The sequence below is a fragment of the Onthophagus taurus genome, chromosome 3 (assembly GCF_036711975.1).
Source record: "Onthophagus taurus isolate NC chromosome 3, IU_Otau_3.0, whole genome shotgun sequence".
NCBI lineage: Eukaryota > Metazoa > Arthropoda > Insecta > Coleoptera > Scarabaeidae > Onthophagus > Onthophagus taurus.
Genome location: NC_091968.1, coordinates 22,120,732 through 22,139,470, shown reverse-complemented (window position 1 = coordinate 22,139,470; position 18,739 = coordinate 22,120,732).

The following is an 18,739-nucleotide window of genomic DNA, read 5'->3' as shown; positions in this document are numbered from 1 at the left end:
GTGACACACGGCGCAAACATCGTATCCGTAGTCCAAAGGTTGGTGCGATCCAATCACAGAGAGCTGGCTGCAAAAATGGCGCATTCAAGTTAACGCTTCCAAAACCCAATTCTTCACTCCATTTTTTCTAGTTCATACTCCTTCTCCCGTAACTATCCAATTCATGGTCATATCTCCCGTAACAATCTGCAAATACTTGGGAATCTCGATAGACAGAAGGCTAAAATTTTTAGTAAATTAGCAAGAAACTAAATTTAAGAATCAGGACTCAAGCTAATTTAACTAATAAGCTAACGATAAGCTATACCTAACCTCTCACCTGGTGCCCGCTTGACGTTGAGTTTCGGGACACCCAGTAAGTAATGGTAATGATACTAATGATATACCATGATAATATATGTATAAATATACAGGGTGATTCAAAAAACCGCTGACAGACTTCTAGAGTAGATAATACATGAAAAATCAAGATGAATAGTCTTAATATACATGGGGTCGCAAATGCCTCGTTGGCGAGATATAGCGGATTAAAAAAAAGTGATTAATTATCTATCAATTGGTCTCTTACAAAATTTTGATCAAAGCAATAGTTTTTAAGAAAAACACATTTGTAGAAAATTTGTTAATTCAATCAAAAACTGTTGTTTTAATAAAAGTTTTGTAAGAGACCAATTAATAGATAATTGATCAGTTTACACGAAAATACTGCCCGTTTGACAAAATTAGCAGTGGAGTTGAAAATATTTTTAAAATAGGGCTTTTTATTGCAGATAATGTTTAATTTTAAATAAACTTTGACCCGCTATATCTCGTTAAGGAGGCATTTACGACCCAATGTATATTAAGACTTTTCATCTTAATTTTTGATGTATTACCTGCCCTAGAAGTCTGTCAGCGGCTTTTTGAATCAACCTGTATATACAAAAAATTTTTTGAGGCTATGTTCTTAATTATTGATCAAATCAAAAATTTTTATTAACAATATTTGTTTAGAATTACTTCAGGAACAGTGTTTATTAATACAATTTTTTGCTAACTTGAAATTTTAATTTCCCACTGAATAGTATGGTATCAAAATTAATTATCTCAATAATTATTGTTTTTATAAAAAAATGTTTTAAATAAAATTTGTTTCAATTTCGATTTTGAATCAATTATCTTAATACAAAATTTTTACATCTCTATTAATTAAGCATCTAAGTGTAATTATGTATAAAAACGGAAAAATTGTTTTTTGAGGTTATCTCCTTAATTATTGATTAAATCAAAAAAAAATGTTGACAAAGTTTGTTAAGAATTGTTTTAGGAACAGTGTTTGTTAAAACAATTTTTTTCTAACTTGAAATTTTAATTTCCCACTGAACAGTATGCTACAAAAATTAATATTTTTGAGGTTATATCCTTATTGTTGATTTAATCAAAAAATGTTGTTAACAAAATTTGTTTAGAATTACTTCAGGAATAGTGTTTGTTAATACAATTTTTTGCTAACTTGAAATTTTAATTTCCCTCTGAATAGTATGTTATTAAAATTAATTATCTCGATAATTATTGTTTTTATCAAAAAATGTTTTAAATAAAATTTGTTTCAATTTCGATTTTGAATCAATTATCTTAATAAAAAATTTTTAAATCTCTATTAATTAAGCATCTAAGTATAATTATGTATAAAAACGGAAAAATTATTATTTTGAGGTTATCTCCTTAATTATTGATTAAATCAAAAAAAAATGTTGACAAAGTTTGTTAAGAATTGTTTTAGGAACAGTGTTTGTTAAAACAATTTTTTTCTAACTTGAAATTTTAATTTCCCACTGAACAGTATGCTACAAAAATTAATATTTTTGAGGTTATATCCTTATTGTTGATTTAATCAAAAAATGTTGTTAACAAAATTTGTTTAGAATTACTTCAGGAACAGTGTTTGTTAATACAATTTTTTGCTAACTTGAAATTTTAATTTCCCTCTGAATAGTATGGTATCAAAATTAATTATCTCAATAATTATTGTTTTTATAAAAAAATGTTTTAAATAAAATTTGTTTCAATTTCGATTTTGAATCAATTATCTTAATACAAAATTTTTACATCTCTATTAATTAAGCATCTAAGTGTAATTATGTATAAAAACGGAAAAATTGTTATTTTGAGGTTATCTCCTTAATTATTGATTAAATCAAAAAAAAATTTTGACAAAGTTTGTTAAGAATTGTTTTAGGAACAGTGTTTGTTAAAACAATTTTTTTCTAACTTGAAATTTTAATTTCCCACTGAACAGTATGCTACAAAAATTAATATTTTTGAGGTTATATCCTTATTGTTGATTTAATCAAAAAATGTTGTTAGCAAAATTTGTTTAGAATTACTTCAGGAATAGTGTTTGTTAATACAATTTTTTACTAACTTAAAATTTTAATTTCCCTCTGAATAGTATGGTATCAAAATTAATTATCTCAATAATTATTGTTTTTATAAAAAAATGTTTTAAATAAAATTTGTTTCAATTTCGATTTTGAATCAATTATCTTAATAAAAAATTTTTACATCTCTATTAATTAAGCATCTAAGTGTAATTATGTATAAAAACGGAAAAATTATTATTTTGAGGTTATCTCCTTAATTATTGATTAAATCAAAAAAAAATGTTGACAAAGTTTGTTAAGAATTGTTTTAGGAACAGTGTTTGTTAAAACAATTTTTTTGTAACTTGAAATTTTAATTTCCCACTGAACAGTATGCTACAAAAATTAATATTTTTGAGGTTATATCCTTATTGTTGATTTAATCAAAAAATGTTGTTAACAAAATTTGTTTAGAATTACTTCAGGAACAGTGTTTGTTAATACAATTTTTTGCTAACTTGAAATTTTAATTTCCCTCTGAATAGTATGGTATCAAAATTAATTATCTCAATAATTATTGTTTTTATAAAAAAATGTTTTAAATAAAATTTGTTTCAATTTCGATTTTGAATCAATTATCTTAATACAAAATTTTTACATCTCTATTAATTAAGCATCTAAGTGTAATTATGTATAAAAATGGAAAAATTGTTATTTTGAGGTTATCTCCTTAATTATTGATTAAATCAAAAAAAAATGTTGACAAAGTTTGTTAAGAATTGTTTTAGGAACAGTGTTTGTTAAAACAATTTTTTTCTAACTTGAAATTTTAATTTCCCACTGAACAGTATGCTACAAAAATTAATATTTTTGAGGTTATATCCTTATTGTTGATTTAATCAAAAAATGTTGTTAACAAAATTTGTTTAGAATTACTTCAGGAACAGTGTTTATTTACAATTTTTTGCTAACTTGAAATTTTAATTTCCCTCTGAATAGTATGTTATTAAAATTAATTATCTCGATAATTATTGTTTTTATCAAAAAATGTTTTAAATAAAATTTGTTTCAATTTCGATTTTGAATCAATTATCTTAATAAAAAAATTTTAAATCTCTATTAATTAAGCATCTAAGTATAATTATGTATAAAAACGGAAAAATTATTATTTTGCGGTTATCTCCTTAATTATTGATTAAATCAAAAAAAAATGTTGACAAAGTTTGTTAAGAATTGTTTTAGGAACAGTGTTTGTTAAAACAATTTTTTTCTAACTTGAAATTTTAATTTCCCACTGAACAGTATGCTACAAAAATTAATATTTTTGAGGTTATATCCTTATTGTTGATTTAATCAAACAATGTTGTTAACAAAATTTGTTTAGAATTACTTCAGGAACAGTGTTTGTTAATACAATTTTTTGCTAACTTGAAATTTTAATTTCCCTCTGAATAGTATGGTATCAAAATTAATTATCTCAATAATTATTGTTTTTATAAAAAAATGTTTTAAATAAAATTTGTTTCAATTTCGATTTTGAATCAATTATCTTAATAAAAATTTTTTACATCTCTATTAATTAAGCATCTAAGTATAATTATGTATAAAAACGGAAAAATTATTATTTTGAGGTTATCTCCTTAATTATTGATTAAATCAAAAAAAAATGTTGACAAAGTTTGTTAAGAATTGTTTTAGGAACAGTGTTTGTTAAAACAATTTTTTTCTAACTTGAAATTTTAATTTCCCACTGAACAGTATGCTACAAAAATTAATATTTTTGAGGTTATATCCTTATTGTTGATTTAATCAAAAAATGTTGTTAACAAAATTTGTTTAGAATTACTTCAGGAACAGTGTTTGTTAATACAATTTTTTGCTAACTTGAAATTTTAATTTCCCTCTGAATAGTATGGTATCAAAATTAATTATCTCAATAATTATTGTTTTTATAAAAAAATGTTTTAAATAAAATTTGTTTCAATTTCGATTTTGAATCAATTATCTTAATACAAAATTTTTACATCTCTATTAATTAAGCATCTAAGTGTAATTATGTATAAAAACGGAAAAATTATTATTTTGAGGTTATCTCCTTAATTATTGATTAAATCAAAAAAAAATGTTGACAAAGTTTGTTAAGAATTGTTTTAGGAACAGTGTTTGTTAAAACAATTTTTTTCTAACTTGAAATTTTAATTTCCCACTGAACAGTATGCTACAAAAATTAATATTTTTGAGGTTATATCCTTATTGTTGATTTAATCAAAAAATGTTGTTAACAAAATTTGTTTAGAATTACTTCAGGAACAGTGTTTGTTAATACAATTTTTTGCTAACTTGAAATTTTAATTTCCCTCTGAATAGTATGGTATCAAAATTAATTATCTCAATAATTATTGTTTTTATAAAAAAATGTTTTAAATAAAATTTGTTTCAATTTCGATTTTGAATCAATTATCTTAATACAAAATTTTTACATCTCTATTAATTAAGCATCTAAGTGTAATTATGTATAAAAACGGAAAAATTGTTATTTTGAGGTTATCTCCTTAATTATTGATTAAATCAAAAAAAAATTTTGACAAAGTTTGTTAAGAATTGTTTTAGGAACAGTGTTTGTTAAAACAATTTTTTTCTAACTTGAAATTTTAATTTCCCACTGAACAGTATGCTACAAAAATTAATATTTTTGAGGTTATATCCTTATTGTTGATTTAATCAAAAAATGTTGTTAACAAAATTTGTTTAGAATTACTTCAGGAACAGTGTTTATTTACAATTTTTTGCTAACTTGAAATTTTAATTTCCCTCTGAATAGTATGCTATCAAAATTAATTATCTCAATAATTATTGTTTTTATAAAATAATCTTTTAAATAAAATTTGTTTCAATTTCGATTTTGAATCAATTATCTTAATAAAAAAATTTTACATCTCTATTAATTAAGCATCTAAGTGTAATTATGTATAAAAACGGAAAAATTATTATTTTGAGGTTATCTCCTTAATTATTGATTAAATCAAAAAAAAATGTTGACAAAGTTTGTTAAGAATTGTTTTAGGAACAGTGTTTGTTAAAACAATTTTTTTCTAACTTGAAATTTTAATTTCCCACTGAACAGTATGCTACAAAAATTAATATTTTTGAGGTTATATCCTTATTGTTGATTTAATCAAAAAATGTTGTTAACAAAATTTGTTTAGAATTACTTCAGGAACAGTGTTTGTTAATACAATTTTTTGCTAACTTGAAATTTTAATTTCCCTCTGAATAGTATGGTATCAAAATTAATTATCTCAATAATTATTGTTTTTATAAAAAAATGTTTTAAATAAAATTTGTTTCAATTTCGATTTTGAATCAATTATCTTAATACAAAATTTTTACATCTCTATTAATTAAGCATCTAAGTGTAATTATGTATAAAAACGGAAAAATTGTTATTTTGAGGTTATCTCCTTAATTATTGATTAAATCAAAAAAAAATTTTGACAAAGTTTGTTAAGAATTGTTTTAGGAACAGTGTTTGTTAAAACAATTTTTTTCTAACTTGAAATTTTAATTTCCCACTGAACAGTATGCTACAAAAATTAATATTTTTGAGGTTATATCCTTATTGTTGATTTAATCAAAAAATGTTGTTAACAAAATTTGTTTAGAATTACTTCAGGAATAGTGTTTGTTAATACAATTTTTTGCTAACTTGAAATTTTAATTTCCCTCTGAATAGTATGTTATTAAAATTAATTATCTCGATAATTATTGTTTTTATCAAAAAATGTTTTAAATAAAATTTGTTTCAATTTCGATTTTGAATCAATTATCTTAATAAAAAAATTTTAAATCTCTATTAATTAAGCATCTAAGTATAATTATGTATAAAAACGGAAAAATTATTATTTTGAGGTTATCTCCTTAATTATTGATTAAATCAAAAAAAAATGTTGACAAAGTTTGTTAAGAATTGTTTTACGAACAGTGTTTGTTAAAACAATTTTTTTCTAACTTGAAATTTTAATTTCCCACTGAACAGTATGCTACAAAAATTAATATTTTTGAGGTTATATCCTTATTGTTGATTTAATCAAAAAATGTTGTTAACAAAATTTGTTTAGAATTACTTCAGGAACAGTGTTTATTAATACAATTTTTTGCTAACTTGAAATTTTAATTTCCCTCTGAATAGTATGCTATCAAAATTAATTATCTCAATAATTATTGTTTTTATAAAAAAATGTTTTAAATAAAATTTGTTTCAATTTCGATTTTGAATCAATTACCTTAATACAAAATTTTTACATCTCTATTAATTAAGCATCTAAGTATAATTATGTATAAAAACGGAAAAATTATTATTTTGAGGTTATCTCCTTAATTATTGATTAAATCAAAAAAAAATGTTGACAAAATTTGTTAAGGTTTGTTTTAGGAACAGTGTTTGTTAAAACAATTGTTTTCTAACTTGAAATTTTAATTTCCCACTGAACAGTATGTTGTTCTTTTAATCAAGATTTTCTGAGAACGAGTGGAGGGGGGAAATCGTATCGTTTTGTTACAAAAGTTCCGTGCCCTGTTTATAAATTATATAAAGTAACGTTGTAATTGACATTTTTGATTACAAAACATTAATATCTCAAAAATGACTCAATTTAGATATATAGTGTATGTAACATTTGGTGAAAAATGGAAGAAAGTGATTATGTTCCCAAGATAATTCTTGAGGAAGCTGAAGAAGCAACTGTCCAATTATTGCCTGCAAAGTCCAGGAAAGATTACGAAAAAGTATTTTCCGAGTTTAATAAATGGAAAGAAAAACGGGGGGTAATAACAATAAATGAGGAAGTCTTGCTATCGTATTTCTTAAATTTGAAGAAGAAGTATGCAATTTCATCCATGTGGTCTAGAGTCGCGAGACGTGTAGAAAATACATGTCTTTACGTCCGAAGAAGTTATCCAATGAGAAATTCTTTTTAAAATACGCTAATCAAAAATGTACTTCACAACCTCAACCTGTTGGAATTAAGACTTTGTCGAAAGTTCCTTTAAGAGTTGCTTCGTTTTTGAATCTGGCAAATGCAAAAGCTTATAGCGGTCATTGTATAAAGGTAAATAAAGGTGCCGACCTTACAATAATTAAACGACATGGTGAGTGGAGGAGCTCTGGCATAGCACAAACTTATATCGAGGATTCTATATGTAATAAGCTTGATATCGCAAGAAAAATCCAAGGTTCTACTGGTACTAGTCGTTCCTTACTAGAGGAAACGTCCATTGTTTCTACAGATTTTTCAAAAACTTCGACAGGTACTATGCGTTCTGGAAACGATGACAATTACAAGCTGGTTATTAATGGTAAGGAAGTAAAATATGACAAATCAAAGAATTAAATGTCTATTAATATAAATGTTAATGTTAATATAAATAATAAATAGGATGTGATTGATTTAAAATTGTATTTTTCATTATTCCACTAGTGGAATAATAGTATATTATTCAACAAGCGTATAATGGCGGCTGTTACCCACGAAGAAGCGAGCGAGTGTTGTAATCTGAGTGGGTAACATCCATTATACGCAAGTTGAATACTATACTTTATCTACAACTATTTAATTTTGAAAAAAAAATCAAAAAAACGAAAAAAAAATAAACTTGATAGACATTTCAGACATAACCTCAATATAAGAAAGCTGTCATTTCTGTTAATATTTTATTTTTTGATTAGTAGGCAGTGTCAGAAGTGTGGAATAATGGCCTCATTATTCAACACTTTGTCTGTCATGGGTAATGAGTGTCATTACCCGTCAAAAATCAATTGTATAACGAATAGATAATTCAATAGTTGTAGATAAAGTAACTTTATTCCACTAGTGGATAAAGTGGTACTTTATACGGTTCATAAGTGTGGATAAAACTTTAATTAAAAGGTGATTCTGGTTAAAAAATATTCCTCATGCATCAAGAAATCATAATCCATAATTATTTCATGTTTATCTATCACCAGTTTTTAATGATATAGAATAAATCACAAAACGTCAAAATTGGACGATTTTTCTTAATAAAATCAACAATAACGTAAGAACTAAAACTGATGGAGAAAGACGTTATCAATAAAAATCACTCCTAATGCATCAAGAAATCATAATCCATAATTATTTCATGTTTATCTATCACCAGTTTTTAATGATATAGAATAAATCACAAAATGTCAAAATAGGACGATTTTTCTTAATAAAATCAACAATAACGTAAGAACTAAAACCGATGGTGAAAAACGTTATGAATAAGAAATATTCCTCATGCATCAAGAAATCATAATCCATAATTATTTCATGTTTATCTATCACCAGTTTTTAATGATATAGAATAAATCACAAAATGTCAAAATAGGACGATTTTTCTTAATAAAATTAACAATAACGTAATAACTAAAACTGATGGAGAAAGACGTTATCAATAAAAATCACTCCTAATGCATCAAGAAATCATAATCCATAATTATTTTATGTTTATCTATCACCAGTTTTTAATGATATAGAATAAATCACAAAATGTCAAAATAGGACGATTTTTCTTAATAAAATCAACAATAACGTAAGAACTAAAACCGATGGTGAAAAACGTTATGAATAAGAAATATTCCTCATGCATCAAGAAATCATAATCTATAATTATTTCATGTTTATCTATCACCAGTTTCTAATGATACAGAATAAATCACAAAATGTCTAAATTGGACGATTTTTCTTAATAAAATCAACAATAACGTAAGAACTAAAACCGATGGTGAAAAACCTTCTGAATAAAAAATATTCCTCATGCATCAAGAAATCATAATACATAATTATTTCATGTTTACTTATCATCAATTTCTAATGATACAGAATAAATCACAAAATGTCTAAATTGGACGATGTTTCTTAATAAAATCAAGTATAACGTAAGAACTAAAACTGATGGAGATTTACGATATCAATAAAAAATATTCCTAACGCATTAAGAAATCATAATCCATACTTATTTCATATTTATCTATTACCACTTTGTAATGATACAGAATAAATCCCTAAACTGCACTAACATTTATATTTAAACTAGCTGTACACTGAGGGAAATTATTCTTGACTTTCAAGAAAAATTTATTCTTGAATGTATTTCTTAGAAACAAGTATAAGATACTCTTAAAACAAAAATATTTTTTTGTTTTAAGAATAGAAATATTATCGAATGAAATGTCTCATATTCTTAGCATCGAAGAATATCAATTCTTTGTATCAAAAAATTCATTCTTGGGTCAATATTTATAATACTCAAATGAAGAATAATACAAGATTGTTGTTACATTAATAAGTTTTTCTAAAAAGAAAGATACGTTATTCTTGACATAAGAAATTTATTCTCGATATGAAAATGGGATTGTTGACGCAACACTAAGATATTCCTTTTAAAATGATCGATTTACTTTCACTAAGAATTCGTTTTCTTGAGAATCGAGAATATTTGTATACTTGCTTTGAGAATATGTGGTTTTTCTTCACTTAACAAAATGATCTTCTTGTGGATATACAAGAATATGATAAGCTTGTGCCAAGAGTAATAATCTTCGTTCAAGAATATATTTCCCTCAGTGTACCCTGCGCGCGTTGCTACGCCACCAACTAAAATAAATTTGAAGAAAAGACATTACGCAAATATTCAATTCATTTTGAGTCATTTTATTGATTTCGAGAATTGTCGAAAATTGGTCGTACGAACTTAGAAACCTTCGTGGGCTCATGCACAACAACTTTGCTAAAGATCATCACATGATCAAATGCATAGTTTACGATTCTATAAAGGACATACAGACAAAGATTCATTTTTATATACAGGGTGATTTATAACATACGGAGGAGACTAAATGGGTAGGTACTTGACGTCAAACTGAAGAGATTTTCTTAATAATGTTTTGTTAAAATCTTAATAGTTACATAGATATCGCATGTTAATTTTTTAAATAAGTTAGCGTCAACCTTTGAGAACCGCTGATATTCACTAAAGAACAATTAAAATACTTGTCAACGCCATCCTCATTTTTGAAGGAGCTGTCAAAGTAGTAATTGTTTAGTTTTAATACGTAATTTATGAAAAGAAATAATAGATGTTGATTTATGAAACGGATAATAATAATGTTTTAAATGCAAAATTACAAAATCTCTAAAACAAGAAAATAACATAATAATAATCTCTTTATAACATATGTTCAAAGTGCTGTCCTTGCATTTCGACGCACAACTGCGCACGACGAATCCAATTTAACGATAAACGTGGAAATCGTGGACGTATGTCCTCTGTAGCGGCAGTGATGCGATGTCGTAGTTCGTCAATTGTATTAACCTCGGTGGCATATACTCTATCCTTCATGAATCCCCATAAAAAAAGTCCAATGGGTTAAGATCGGGACTACGTGGTGGCCATGGAATAGGTCCACCTCGACCAATCCATTTTTGCCGAAAAGCATTATCGAGGAAATCTCGTACATTACGACTAAAATGTGCAGGACAACCGTCGTGCATAAACCACATCTCACGTCGCATAAGTAGCGGAATATCTTCCAGGAGTACTGGCAGATTTTCTTGTAAAAACTGTAAATAAGAAGTTCCATTAAAAGTTCCTGGTAATTCGAAAGGTTCTATTAACGTATTGTTCACAATTCCCGCCCATAGATTCACTCTGAATCGTTGTTGAAAAGAGCCTTGAAGAATAACGTGTGGATTTTCGTCCGACCACACATGGGAATTGTGAACATTTAGAACACCATTTCTGGTAAAACAGCATTCATCCGTTACCAGTATACTGTCCGCAAAATCTGCTTCTCTGTTGGTACGATTTAGTAGCCACTCGCAAAATTGCAACCGCAAAGGATAGTCAGCGGGAGTCAGTCCTTGCACTTTTTGAAAATGATAGGGGTGTAAACCGTTACTTTTCAACGTACGCCAAACAAAATTCTGGGATACCTCGAGTTGGTGAGAAATTTGACGAGTACTCGTGCTTCGATCCGCTTCCACAATTTCTAGAATTTCTTCTTCCACATTCACTCCATGTCTGTTTGGTCTACCGCCACCAAGACCTTTCTTAGGTTGCAAATTTCCTCTCTCTTCCCCGCTGGATTAACCGAAAAAAAGTGTTTTCAGAAGGGATCTGTCGATTTGGATATCGTTCTAAATACAGACGTCTTGCGTGTGCAGCGTTTTCTCCAGCAGCTCCATAAATAATAAGCATATCTACGTATTCTTCGTTACTGTACATTACCATTGTATTTTTTGATTAGTAAAAATTCTAATTTTGACGTTAAATGACATTGATTATTAAAATTAAATGACATGTCCGTTGCTAGGTAACCAAGTCAACTGGATTGACAGCAATAAAAACATGGTATCAGCGGTTCTCAAAAAACAAACACCAGTTTTTGAGTGATTTAACAAATTTTTAAATAGCCGTAACTGCCATATTACAAAGATTTTATTATTGGTGCTAATCAGGCATTGCTTAAGTAACCCCGAATATTCGCAGTTTGAATTTAAACGTAGTGTAATACCGTATATCGTAAGAAATGCTGGGCAATTAATTCAACTTTAATGCTCTATATCTTTGTGATTATTACGTTGTAGTCAAAACATTATTAAGAAAATATCTTCAGTTTCGCCCCTAGTACTTGCTCTTTTAATCTGCTCCGTATGTTATAAATCACCCTGTATATAGATATGGTAATGTATTTAATATACGATGTTATAGTTATTTATATTACAAGTGGTACAAGTGGGTTAGAAACATCGTGTAAACACACGAGTGCTGTAATTATGCTCTAGCCCACGCGTGATATACAACACTTTATCTACGACTGCTAAAAATTACTTAAAAATCAATTTCTTTAAAAAGATCTATCTTGACATTTATAAAAATATTTTGAAATGATTATTAACAATTTTGAATTAATGTCAGTTTCAAAAACATGTTTACTCATCTGGAATAAATGTTTCGAAATGTAAAAACATAAGAATCGATGTTTATAATAAATAGTATTGTTTCTCTTTAAATAGGTAACACTTTTTCTTTTGTACTTTCTCGTTTCAATAAATTAAGCCTGTTCTGATTGGGCTAAAATGCGTTACGTAATGAAACCAGTGTGGTAATGAACTTCATTACGTAACTCAAATGAGTGTGGTAATGATGACTTATCCAAGCAGTCGTAGATAAATAATAATAATACGTTCAATATAAATACGTAACATCAATACGTTTTAACGAGATTTGTTATATCGAGATTTTACTGACACGATTCATTTAAGTGTTCTCAATATTTACTTTCAATATAAGAGAGGTAATCTTAATTCTAAAGAAATTGTTTGAACAGCTCGATACTCTTCAAACGTTATCATACTGAAACGATGATATTAATCTCGAACTTTAACGGATAATCGGTCAGTTCTACGTCGACATTCGCGCATCGCGGACATAGATAAGATCATTTTTCTTATCTTAAGGTACAACAAAAAACAATTTTTTTTGAAAGAATCGCTTTTTCATCGTACAAGTTAAAATGATTGTGGTGGATTGTATTAATTAAGAATTAAACGTGGTCAAGATAAGGATTTTCTTAAAATAATGTTACTTTTTGTAAGTTTTAACAAAAAATGTTCAACCTTTTTTTTGAGTGGGATTTGTACTGAATTAATTAATAAAAAAATTGCAAAAAAAAGAAATTGTGAGGAATGTGATAAAATTAAATGAAAACAAGGTATTTTTATAATAATTAATATTTAATAAGTTAAATAAATTGTTGTATCTCTAAATATAATCTAAAGTAGATTTTAATTTTTTTAAATGCTACTTGAAGATAAGATTGTTGATTTATTTTTATGTTATTTCGTTAAATCGCAAATTCATAATATAAGAAAAGAATAAAGCCGGTAGATGAATAAACAAATACTTTGATTAAAAAAAAAGTTTATGGCAAACATTTCAAGTTGCTACGTCATTATGGTGCTATGTTTACCAAATCAATTAGATGAGTAAACCTCTATAACGATCCCGAGTAAACAATGTTAAGGGAAGTTTGAGAAATTAAATTTATATCAAAATACGAACTCTTGAATTATAGATATCGATTAATTAATAGCTAAATGTATTTGATTGTGATTAAATATTTTATCACATAATTGAAATGAGAGTTTTAAAACGGAATTTCACCATGATAAATGATTTAATAAAATACGTACATATATAACATGGAAAATTGTAAAAAATTGTATTTCAAGAACTAATTGAGATATCATTATGAGATAATGAACGATTTATAAATTAAATATAAATAATTTCTTAATTTTCATAAACACCAATTGATATAATTTTTTAAACTCAACTCTTCAAATTTGCGAATCAGTTTAAGTGCGAGTTAAAAATAATTTTTTTATGTTATGTTAAAAATTGAAAAGGCCAAATTAATAGTGGTTATTTAGAATTCTCTAATGAATTCTTATGATGCAAATAATTTTTTGATACCTCGATTCGTTTTTGAGAAATAAATTTTTAAAGTTAACCTAAAAAATTTGCGAATCAGTTTTAGTGTTGAGTTAAAAATAATTTGTATAGGTTATATTTAAAATTGAAAAGACCAAATTAATAGTAGTTATTTAAAATTCTCTAACAAATTTAATGGTAAAAACAGTTCTTTGATAGCTCTATTCGTTTTTGAGAAATGTATTTTTAAAGTTAACCTAAAAAAATTACCAATCACATTGATGTCATTTTTAGTGTTGAGTTAAAAATAATTTTTGTAGGTTATGTTTAAAATTGAAAAAACCAAATTAATAGTATCTATTTAGAATTCTCTAATGAATTTAATGATGAAAATAATTTTTCGATACCTCCATTCGTTTTTGAGAAATAAATTTTTAAAGTTAACCCAAAAAATTTGCGAATCAGTTTTGGTGTTGAGTTAAAAATAATTTGTATAGGTTATATTTAAAATTGAAAAGACCAAATTAATAGTAGTTATTTAGAATTCTCTAACAAATTTAATGGTGAAAACGGTTTTTTAATATTTCTATTCGTTTTTGAGAAATGAGTTTTTAAAGTTAACCTACAAAAATTACCAATCACATTGATGTCATATTTGGTGTTGAGTTAAAAATTATTTTTGTAGGTTATGTTTAAAATTGAAAAGACCAAATTAATAGTATTTATTTAGAATTCTCTAATGAATTTAATGATGAAAATAATTTTTTGATACCTCGATTCGTTTTTAAGAAATAAATTTTTAAAGTTAACCTAAAAAATTTGCGAATCAGTTTTGGTGTTGAGTTAAACATAATTTTTGTAGGTTATATTTAAAATTGAAAAGACCAAATTAATAGTAGTTATTTAGAATTCTCTAACAAATTTAATGGTGAAAACGGTTTTTTGATATTTCTATTCGTTTTTGAGAAATGAGTTTTTAAAGTTAACCTACAAAAATTACCAATCACATTGATGTCATATTTGGTGTTGAGTTAAAAATTATTTTTGTAGGTTATGTTTAAAATTGAAAAGACCAAATTAATAGTATTTATTTAGAATTCTCTAATGAATTTAATGATGAAAATAATTTTTTGATACCTCGATTCGTTTTTGAGAAATAAATTTTTAAAGTTAACCTAAAAAATTTGCGAATCAGTTTTGGTGTTGAGTTAAACATAATTTTTGTAGGTTATATTTAAAATCGAAAAGACCAAATTAATAGTAGTTATTTAGAATTCCCTAACAAATTTAATGGTGAACACGGTTTTTTGATATCTCTATTCGTTATTGAGAAATGAGTTTTTAAAGTTAACCTACAAAAGTTACCAATCACATTGATGTCATATTTAGTGTTGAGTTAAAAATTATTTTTGTAGGTTATGTTTAAAATTGAAAACACCAAATTAATAGTATTTATTTAGAATTCTCTGGCGAATTTAATGGTGAAAATATTTTTTTGATATCTCGATTCGTTTTTGAGAAATAAATTTTTAAAGTTAACCTAAAAAATTTGCGAAACAGTGTTAGTGTTGAGTTAAAAATAATTTTTGTAGGTTATGTTTAAAATTGAAAAGACCAAATTCATAGTATTTATTTAGAATTCTTTGGCGAATTTAATGGTGAACACGGTTTTTTGATATCTCTATTCGTTTTTGAGAACTGAGTTTTTAAAGTTAACCTACAAAAGTTACCAATCACATTGATGTCATATTTAGTGTTGAGTTAAAAATTATTTTTGTAGGTTATGTTTAAAATTGAAAAGACCAAATTAATAGTGGTTATTTGGAATTCTCTAACAAATTGCATGGTGAAAACGGTTTTTTGATATCTCTATTCGTTTTTGAGAAATGAGTTTTTAAAGTTAACCTACAAAAATTACCAATCACATTGATGTCATATTTAGTGTTGAGTTAAAAATTATTTTTGTAGGTTATATTTAAAATTGAAAAGACCAAATTAATAGTAGTTATTTAGAATTCTCTAACAAATTTAATGGTGAAAACGGTTTTTTGATATCTCCATTCGTTTTTGAGAAATGAATTTTTAAAGTTAACCTACAAAAATTACCAATCATATTGATGTCATATTTAGTGTTGAGTTAAAAATTATTTTTATAGGTTATGGTTAAAATTGAAAAGACCAAATTAATAGCAGTTATTTAGAATTTCCTAACAAATTTAATGGTGAAAACGGTTTTTTGATATCTCTATTCCTTTTTGAGAAATGAGTTTTTAAAGTTAACCTACAAAAATTGCCAATCACATTGATGTCATATTTGGTGTTGAGTTAAAAATGATTTTTGTAGGTTATGTTTAAAATTGAAAAGACCAAATTATTATTAGTTATTTAGAATTTCCTAACAAATTTAATGGTGAAAACGGTTTTTTGATATCTCTATTCGTTTTTGAGAAATGAGTTTTTAAAGTTAACCTACAAAAATTACCAATCACATTGATGTCATATTTAGTGTTGAGTTAAAAATTATTTTTGTAGGTTATGTTTAAAATTGAAAAGACCAAATTATTAGTAGTTATTTAGAATTTCCTAACAAATTTAATGGTGAAATCGGTTTTTTGATATCCCTATTCGTTTTTGAGAAATGAGTTTTTAAATTTATCCTACAAAAATTACCAATCACATTGATGTCATATTTAGTGTTGAGTTAAAAATTGTTTTTGTAGGTTATGTTTAAAATTGAAAAGACCAAATTAATAGTAGTTATTTAGAATTCTCCAACAAATTTAATGGTGAAAATGGTTTTTTGATATCTCTATTCGTTTTTGAGAAATGAGTTTTTAAAGTTAACCTAAAAAATTACCAATCACATTGATATCATATTTAGTGTTGAGTTAAAAATAATTTTTGTAGGTTTTGTTTAAAATTGAAAAGACCAAATTAATAGTGGTTATTTAGAATTCTCTAACAAATTTAATGGTGAAAACTGTTTTTTGATATCTCTATTCGTTTTTGAGAAATGAATTTTTAAAGTTAACCTAAAAAAATTACCAATCACATTGATGTTATATTTAGTGTTGAGTTAAAAATTATTTTTGTAGGTTATGTTTAAAATTGAAAAGGCCAAATTAATAGTAGTTATTTAGAATTCTCTAACAAATTTAATGGTGAAAACGGTTTTTTGATATCTCTATTCGTTTTTGAGAAATGTATTTTTAAAGTTAACCTAAAAAATTAGCAATCACCTTGATGTCATATTTAGTGTTGAGTTAAAAATTATGTTTGTAGGTTATGTTTAAAATTGAAAAGACCAAATTAATAGTATTTATTTAGAATTCTCTGGCGAATTTAATGATGAAAATAATTTTTTGATACCTTCATTCGTTTTTGAGAAATAAATTTTTAAAGTTAACCTAAAAAATTTGCGAATCAGTTTTAGTGTTGAGTTAAAAATAATTTTTATAGATTATGCTTAAAATTGAAAAGAGCAAATTAATAGTAGTTATTTAGAATTTCCTAACAAATTTAATGGTGAAATCGGTTTTTTGATATCCCTATTCGTTTTTGAGAAATGAGTTTTTAAATTTATCCTACAAAAATTACCAATCACATTGATGTCATATTTAGTGTTGAGTTAAAAATTGTTTTTGTAGGTTATGTTTAAAATTGAAAAGACCAAATTAATAGTAGTTATTTAGAATTCTCCAACAAATTTAATGGTGAAAATGGTTTTTTGATATCTCTATTCGTTTTTGAGAAATGAGTTTTTAAAGTTAACCTAAAAAATTACCAATCACATTGATATCATATTTAGTGTTGAGTTAAAAATAATTTTTGTAGGTTTTGTTTAAAATTGAAAAGACCAAATTAATAGTGGTTATTTAGAATTCTCTAACAAATTTAATGGTGAAAACTGTTTTTTGATATCTCTATTCGTTTTTGAGAAATGAATTTTTAAAGTTAACCTAAAAAAATTACCAATCACATTGATGTTATATTTAGTGTTGAGTTAAAAATTATTTTTGTAGGTTATGTTTAAAATTGAAAAGGCCAAATTAATAGTAGTTATTTAGAATTCTCTAACAAATTTAATGGTGAAAACGGTTTTTTGATATCTCTATTCGTTTTTGAGAAATGTATTTTTAAAGTTAACCTAAAAAATTAGCAATCACCTTGATGTCATATTTAGTGTTGAGTTAAAAATTATGTTTGTAGGTTATGTTTAAAATTGAAAAGACCAAATTAATAGTATTTATTTAGAATTCTCTGGCGAATTGAATAGTGAAAACGGTTTTTTGATATCTCTATTCGTTTTTGAGAAATGAATTTTTAAAGTCAACCTACAAAAATTACCATTCACATTGATGTCATATTTAGTGTTAAGTTAAAAATTATTTTTGTAGGTTATGTTTAAAAGTGAAAAAACCAAATTAATAGTATTTATTTAGAATTCTCTAATGAATTTAATGATGAAAATAATTTTTTGATACCTTCATTCGTTTTTGAGAAATAAATTTTTAAAGTTAACCTAAAAAATTTGCGAATCAGTTTTAGTGTTGAGTTAAAAATAATTTTTATAGATTATGCTTAAAATTGAAAAGAGCAAATTAATAGTAGTTATTTAGACTTCCCTAACAAATTTAATGGTGAAAACGGTTTTTTCATATATCTATTCGTTTTTGAGAATTGAGTTTTTAAAGTTAACCTACAAAAATTACCAATCACATTGATGTCATATTTAGTGTTGAGTTAAAAATTATTTTTGTAGGTTATGTTTAAAATTGAAAAGACCAAATTAATAGTAGTTATTTAGAATATCCTAACAAATTTAATGGTGAAAACGGTTTTTTGGTATCTTGATTCGTTTTTGAGAAATAAATTTTTAAAATTAACCTAAAAAAGTT